Genomic DNA, 9,166 nt, shown 5'->3' on the forward strand with positions numbered 1-9,166 from the left:
AAGAGATTCGTGAAAAAAAAACAAGAGAGTTTTGAGAGGCAATATCCATATGGTTCGACTTTAATTTTTTTTTAATGGGGTATTCATATGTATGAAAATCGTTGAAGCACGAACAAAACATGTTTAAATAATCATACTTCAAAGTTAGTCTCCAAAATATTAAATGTCTCGACAAGTCTTCAAGTAGGGGGCATTTGTGGGCAATAAAATTTTGAAGATTTAAATCCGTACAAAATTTGGATTACATTAAATTTAAAATATATTAGTCTCAAATAAATATTGCGTATTAATATAATTGAATTAATTATTTAAGTCCAAACATATATGGATTTAATTAAAGTCTATTTTTTTATTGGGTTAGCCCATTGATTTGGGCTACAAATGATGAACTCACTTTGCTAAGCCCAAGATATTGTCATATTCTACAGGCCCAAATAAATGCCACATGTCAAATGACGTGGCATGCCAAGTCAAGTGAAGGAGCCAATAGGACCAAGCCACGTGTCAAAATAATGCAGTAGGCCCAATAAATTGGTCAAAAAAAGTTCATCTTCATCATGACTCTTCCTTTTCCACAACTATAAATAGGGGTCTCATAATTCAGAAAGAGGGACCCCAAGAACTCTAACAAGAAGCAAAAGAAAGCTCGTGGATCAAACGCCGTAATTTTTCTAAAAAACTCAAGCATTGAAATCAAGATTCAAGATCAGGACCGCAATATTCAAGAACAAGCTCCAAAGCCCTTGAATTCAAGCATAAGTCAAGATCAAGTCTCTCAAATCTACAAATCAAGTTCAAATTCAAGATCAAGCTTTAAGCCCTTGAATTTATATTTGAAAAGGCGAATCAGAGGATTCATAGAGATTGTAGCACTCGCATTGAAATCAATAAATTGATTGTTGCAATATATTTTTCTTGTCTCGATTATTTATCTTCGGTCTCAAAAATTTATTGTCCAACAATGAGTTTAGTTTGATGGAGCAATGTAGATTCAAGTCTATGACACTCGCATAATAGGAGGGTCCATCTGTATTCCTTATATAAAAGTAAATCCAAAATTATTTTACGTGTGGTTTGTTGTGTATGATAGTTATTTCATTGAAGTGTATATATCAATCCATGATATGGCTCAAATTCTTAGGGGTCATCCTCAATAATCTACTACATTATTTTATGTCCTAATGACCTAATATAATGATTGATCTTGATTTTGGTATGATAAATTTCTTAGGGAATTGATAATAATTAGGGAAAACTTAAATGCGTTCCCATCAAGTTGATATTTTCAGATTTCCCTTGGTATGCATTTACAAATTCTTTTTAGTTATTAGTTCTCGTTTAAGTGTTCAATATTTGCATGAAGGTTGATTAATTTGAGTTCGCGTGTTGTAAGACTTATTTTTTGGGCGACACTTTTAGCAATATTTTTTTTATATTCAAAGCTCTGATCAAAAACCCCTAACTAAGAATAGAGAGATACCAATCCTCCGTTTTAAAATTTAACTTGAATGAACGAAAGTCAAAGAGAAAATATGTATTCACAACTAAAATTTACACCAGAGTAATGGATGTATAATAATTTAGTTTATATATAATTCACACTTTCTATAGATATTGTATATATTTACTTACAACAATAATATATATTTACTTACAACAATAATATACTTAGTAAAATTTTATAATCAGGATCTAAAAAAGATAGTAGGTACGCAGATTTTATCTCTACCTTAGTAAGATAAAGAAATTATTGTTTAATTGCCAAAAAAAAAAGATAAAAACATTGTTTCCATGGGTAAACCATCAGCTCAGAAAAACATAATCAAGCAAGATTGAAAAACATACGACAACAAAACCAACAATACAAATGAATCTCTATATATACTAGAGGAGCATGGACCGTGTCAGCACAGGCCCAACGTTAAGATATTCGTACTATGTACAGTAAGTTAAATTGATATTAGTTCGAATTATGAATTATAAAACATGTATACACAACATATTAACTACTTGGTAGTATTTTTCAAGGAGTCAAATCTTACAAGATAATTATGTATAACTTACTCATATAAATAACAAAATTTGATGCATTTACAAGTTTATATCTTTAATAATATGACTGAGATTTGTTACATTAAGTAGAAAATATGAGATTAAAATTGATGCATATGACTTGACCCTTGTATAAAATAGAGAATAATTATTGAAAAAGATAAAGGGTTATCTAGTCATTGCATATTACATCACATGTGAGTTGCAATTAATAACCCGTTTTGTATTCCCTTACTAAGCCACCATAAACACCATTTGCTTTCATTTTCTCCTTCTCTTTTATTTTTCAACTTGTTCTTTAAAGTTAAACTAAATTAATATTTTAAATTCAAAATTTTAAGTGTTTCAAAAATTATATAGAAAAGAAAACTATAAGTTACCATCTTTCATATTAATTTAAATTATTTGACTTTGAGAACACGATAAAATATACTTGTGTAGATATTTTATTTAACTTTTCTTTTGTATATGTTCCTTCCATTGAAACGTGGAGTCGTTTGTTAGAGTGTATAAAAATAATGCTGATAGAATGTATTAATAATGTTTGCATTAATAATGCTTGTATTAGTAATATTGATATTATTTATGCTAACATTATTTCTTATTCACTGTTTGATGTACTGTATTAGAACTTACATTTTCAATTTTGATATATTTAAACAAAAGTTTAAAAAAAGATGGATTGCATATACATCCTAAAATTCATCCAGGATCTAGCATGAGCTCGATATATGATTTTTTTGTCTCAAATTCTGTGACACAAATGGAATTTAAATAATCAATCATACTTTTAATATGTTTTTAGATATTTTAAGTTGTTAATATTGCAATCTATAATATTTTTATGTAATTTTTAAATAATATATGTTACTCTCTCTATCCAAACTTTTATGGCATTGATAGTCAGTTGTATTTTTAAACTAATTTAAATTTTTAATTATTTTGATTTATAATATTTTTCTTTTATTCTAATTTAAGTGACACTGATATAATTCGAGAGTCAACCAAATATTTATATCACTTAAATTTTTTAAGTTATTAATTATTATGATTTATAGTATTTTTAATTATTTTTTGAAAATATATAATAGATTAAATTATTTTTAGATATTTCAAGTGTTTAATTATTGTAATTTATAATTTTTTATGTAATTTTTAAAAAATATATGCTACTCTCCTTATCCAATTTTTTGTGTCACTGATAGTCAATTATATTTTTTAAATAATTTAAATTTTTAATTATTGTGTAAAACTTTTCTATTCCAATTTAAGTGACATGATGCTTAGATGTCCATAATAATTAATTAGAGATGATATAGTAAAATCACGATTGAAGCAGCGAAATAGACATGTCTTAAATGACTCACAACAACTAATTAGAAGTGATATAATAAAATTACTATAAAAGATACTTGTGAAAAAAAGTAAGTGAAATCTCATATAAGACATCAAGTTATTTTAAAACATCAAAAGTTAACTTATCATTTTATATCTATTTTTTTTTTATTAAATGTTATTTATTTATTTAATACTTAGATGACTTATTATAATTAATTAGAGGTGATATTTAGTAAAATTATGATTAAAGCAGCTGAAGCAGACATGTCATAAATGTCTATTTTATTAATTTATTAGATATTATTAATTTTTAATATGTAAATAATTTATAATAATTAATTTAGAATGATATAGTAAAATCACGGAGCAAACAGCTGAAGCCGACATATCAAAGGAAAGTTGCTTTAAATACTTAGATGACTCATAATAATTAATTAGGGGTGATATTTAGTAAAATTACGATTAAAGCAGTTGAAGCAGATATGTCATAAATGTCTATTTTACTTTTTTATTAAATATTATTAATGTTTTAATATATGAATAATTTATAATAATTAATTAAAAATGATATAATAAAAAGTAAAATTACGATTGAAACAACAAAAATAGACATGTCCTAAATGTCTATTTTTCTTTTTTAAAATTAAATATTATTATTTTTTTAATATATAAATGACTTATAATAATTAATTAGGGGCAATATAATAGAATTATGATTGAAGCAGACAATATAAGCAGGCATATCAAAATTTTCTCTTCTATATATTAGGAAAAAAATAAATTAGGTGAAATTGTAGTAACAAATAAGAAAGAAATTAAATTATTTGTTTGATATGAAATTAAATAAAGAATAAAATTTATTTAATTGCATCAATAATTATTTTTTACAATAAATTATCATCTTACTAATTAATTTACCTAAATATAATATATTTGAAACAATTTTCTATATATTAGAAGAGAAACATGTCAGTCTTTCGTCTTTAAATTCAACATTGAGGGTATTAAGGTCTTTAAAATAAATTATAAGCACAGTTTGATAATTTTTTGTGTTTTTCTTTTTGAACCTCATCAAAAGTTTTAATAAAAACCCATTTTTTTCTCTTTAATTACCAATAATGTCATGCAAGAAATTTACCATAATGTCATAACACATGACCTTTTATTAAAAATGAAAAATAAATGAAAGATAGAGGGCCATATGTGTGGAAATATAGGCAAGGCCATGTGTTATGGCATTATGGTAAATTTCTTCCATGTCATTGTTGGTAATTAAAGAGAAAAAATGGGCTTTTATTAAAATTTTTGATGAGGTTCAAAAAGCAAAACACAAAAAATTATCAAATTGTGCTTAGAATTTATTTTAAAGACCTTAATACCCTCAATTTTGAATTTTAAGACAAAAAACTGACATGTTGAAACCTTCTCTTCTAATATATAGAAAAGAAATATAAAAGCAAAACCAAATCAAGACAAGATGCCACGTGGCAACATATTAAAATAGCCACGTGGCAGTTTTTAAGACAATATTTAATATATTGTAATAAAAATTTTGAATTGAAAGATTGTATTTGAATTTGAAATACATTATCTTAATAATTAAAAACTAATAATTGAAGAGTTCTGATAGGCTATTACAATTTCAAACTTATCTTTTTTTATAATTTAAATATTATATCTCTCTCTATATAGAGAGAGAAAGAATGTGTTTATTTTAAATTTGTCTCTTTTAACATTTAAATATTATAAAACATATCTAAATATTATTCATCAAAGTTAAACAAAAGATAATAATAATAATAATAATAATAATAATAATAAATAATAATAATAATAATAATAATTATAATAGTATAGAAGCAGTAGTAGCTGCAATGCATGATAAAAGTAGTATCTATATATAAATAAAAGCAAAACTAAAACAAGACAAGATTCCATGTGGCAGCATAATAGAAAGCCACATGACAGTTTTTGGGACAAAGTTATAAACATTGTAATAAAAATAATAATTAAAATATAATATATTATATTTAAAAATATTAGTTCTTTTTAAATTATCATTAGATTGAAATTAGGAACATAAGCTTATCCCTTTCAAATATAATTTAAGAATACTCAAATATTAAATAAAAATAATATATTAATCTAAATAATAATAATAATAACAACAACAACAACAACAACAACAACAACATAAGTATTAGTACACGCTTAAACACACACACAAAAAATAGTAATACATGTAGTAGCACTACTTTCAATTTTTAAAAATGTAGTAATATAGTATTATAACAACAACAACAACAACAATAATAAACAATGCAATATTAATAATATCAATAATAATAATAATAATAATAATAATAATGATAATAATAAAGCAACAATAGTAGTAATATAATAATTAGAAGAAGCTGCTTGATAATTTTAAAATAATAAATAACAATATTGTAATAAAAATTTTGAATTACAACATTAGAGATTTGCATTTAAAAGTATTAATATTTTTTTTCAAGATTACCATTTGCTTGAAATTAGGGACGTAACATTCAAGAGTTCTAAATTAACTATTATTATTCATAAACTTTATCCCTTTCAAATATTATTTAAAATATATTTAATTAAATAAACTATAAAATAATAATAATAATAATAATAATGTATGATGATAATAATAGTGGTAGCAGTAGTATACGTTTAACCAAAAAATATAGCAGTACACATAGTAGCAGTGGCAGTGCTTTTAATTTTTTAAAAAATATAATAATAATAATAATAATAATAATAATAATAATAATTCAAAAAAAGTAATAGTAATAGTAGTAGTACGTAATAGTTGTAGTAACAATTTTATCGAACTCTGATTATTGTTTGACCAATTCGATAAAATATTAGTTATTTTATTATTTTTGAATTTGAATTGGAAATAAAATATCTTCTCAACAATAAACTTCGAATTTTCAAAAAAAACTTAGATTTTTTTATAAAAAATATTAGATTTATTAATTAATAATGCATGGTACACGATTTCTTGCTGCACAAAATGAATAAAATCATTAATATGAAAAGAACTATTATTTTAATCAGACCAAAAAAATTGAATGATAAAGAATTACAATTCTGAATTTAAATAATAATAGTAGAGTATATTAGAATCTTGAATTTAAACTTAAGATAATCATGATATTTTTAAATCTTATCTTTATAACAAATTCATATCATATTCAATTTTGAATTTGAATTTTAGTTTGCATGTATATTCAACTTTGAAATGATAATCATGATATTTTAAAATCTTATTTTTCTAACAAATTCATATCACATTCAATTTTGAATTTGAATTTTAGTTTGCATATATATCCAACTTTGTGACCTCTTATATATATACACCTTGAGTGAGACACATATTAGTGTACACTTTATTCTTCTCTTTTAGTTATTTATCATTTTCAAATTTAAATTTTATTTATATGAGAGAATATTCTATGATCATTTTATTCGCAAAGATATTGATTAGTCATTCTTTTTATGTATCTTAGTATTATTTTGTTGCATACATTGAATGTAATTAATTTATTTTATTTATAATAGTTTGTGCAAATTACTAATTACTAGCTCCCAATGAATTACAAATTGAAGTTGTTCAATCTCTGTGAAGTTGTTCAATCTCTGTCAAAACTTTATTTTCAATCTTCTGATCTATACATCAAGTAAGTCGATAATATCCTATTCAAAGTTAACGATTGATATGGACCGTCATTAATTCCACACTAAGAAATAAAAATTAAATTTATTATTAGAATTTTCAATACGCTTATATATTAATATATATGTTTTTGGTCTCAGAGAATTTCTATCATGGATAAAAAAATTATAAATAATGTCCATCGTATTTTTTCATATAATTATTAAGATATGTTGTTCATGCTTAACTTAGCTTTCTAATAGTTTTAGCGCTATTTGTAAAAAAATGATATATTTATGTTTTCCGCAAATATACTTGGATAATGAGTAAAAAATATTTTTCTAAAACATTTGTATATCTATATTATACAAAATAATAGAATGAGTTGGAATACGATGATGAATATTGTGGTTGGAAAGGAGAGAACGGGGATTGTGGTGAGTGGGGGTAGGGGTAGGAAATTTTTTAAAATATTTTTTATGAGTAATATAATAAATTGTATGTAGTTAATTAATTTTTAATTGAAAGAAAAATTTTAAACTTTGCAATAAGAAGTTTTGGAATTAGACACAATCATGTACTTTAGTGTAATTGTTGTTTGGAATTAACAGACAAGAAAAAGTAAAATTTGAAATGAAAGCTAAAAAATATAATCACATATCTTAATTGGTTGTAAATATACAATATAATAATTATTTAATATTTTACATTTGTTATTATTTATAATCATCAACAAAATTTAATAAAATACGAATTTCATTCTTTTCATATCAAAACATCTAAAATAATTGTAATTTTTACTCTATATTAATGATTAATTATACTTCCACTATTAAATAGTTTTTTTAATATTTCCTAACTAATTTAAAACATCTTAATTTTTTTAATGATAAAAGAAAAGCAACTCATATATTATTCAAATTGTAATTTGGTACATCATGAATCAAAGATGAAGGATGCCTAATCTACTCCGACCCATAGCATTAAATATAGAAGATAAAATACTTTATTTTTTTTAAAAAAATAATCTTATTATTTTAAATAAATAAGATATTTTTTTAATGATACTTTTATAAAAAAAATATCCTGCGCATCGCACGGATACCTATACTAGTAATAGTATATAACTAAGGAAAGCGGTGAGTATGAATAGTTTTGCTTTGTAAATAGATTTTCTAAAGTTTACAGAAAAATTATTTCTAATTGATCAAAGTGAGGAATAAAAATATTTTGATAAAGACATTCTTCAATAATATCACCAGGATTTAAAGTAGCCAAAAGAACTTTATTATATTATAATAATAAACGTTAAAGTAGGTTTAAATAGACATGTGGGCATTTGGTCTAGTGGTATGATTCTCGCTTTGGGTGCGAGAGGTCCCGAGTTTGATTCTCGGAATGCCCCTTCAAATATTTTTCTCATCTTTTTGCAATTTGAATATTTTCCCCAACAATTTTTTTTTATGCATATTTAAAAGGTTGGGAAATTAACATTGTATTGATACAAAAGTTTTAATTTATTTTTCTGATTTTGATTTGACATAAAATTTAAGAAAGTAGGAGAATTTTGAATATATCAAAATATTGCTTTAATGTTATGGTCTTAAAGTTACAAAGAAAAATTTATCAAAAAAAAGACATTGAAACAAAAGTAAAAGGAAGTAAGATATGCAAATTAAAACGAAGAGACTATGACCACCCTTCAACACTATTTGTTTGGTTAGGTAGTTGAAGGTAATTAGAGGCAGACCTAGGTTAAAAATTATGGTGCTCCGATATTCATTAAATTCGACGTAAAATTGATATAATTATATAAGAAATGTATAAAAATTGGTATAAGATGAAAAAAGCATCTATGAAACCATGAAGATAGTTGGGTTCTTTGATTTTCAATGAGACCATAAAACTTTAGGTGTGCATACCAATCTTAAAATGAATGAAATGCCATTTATCATGAAAACTATTCAATACTTTATTCTTTGTATGTATTTTTTGTAGTGACGTGATACGTATATACACGTGCAATGCACGTATACTAAACTAGTTGAATAAAAAGGTCGTATCTCAAAGTCGTCAATTGCATGCTTTTTC

The 9,166-nt window shown here is 23.8% G+C and overlaps 1 non-coding gene across 1 annotated transcript; it reads left to right on the plus strand.

Moving 5' to 3' along the window:
• The first annotated feature begins 8,408 nt into the window (after positions 1-8,408).
• On the plus strand, positions 8,409-8,480 carry TRNAP-UGG. The gene has a single exon. It is a non-coding gene; the product is annotated as a tRNA-Pro (tRNA).
• Positions 8,481-9,166: the final 686 nt, after the last annotated feature.

Source organism: Capsicum annuum, chromosome 12, assembly GCF_002878395.1.
Source record: "Capsicum annuum cultivar UCD-10X-F1 chromosome 12, UCD10Xv1.1, whole genome shotgun sequence".
In the NCBI taxonomy this organism is placed as follows: Eukaryota; Viridiplantae; Streptophyta; class Magnoliopsida; order Solanales; family Solanaceae; genus Capsicum; species Capsicum annuum.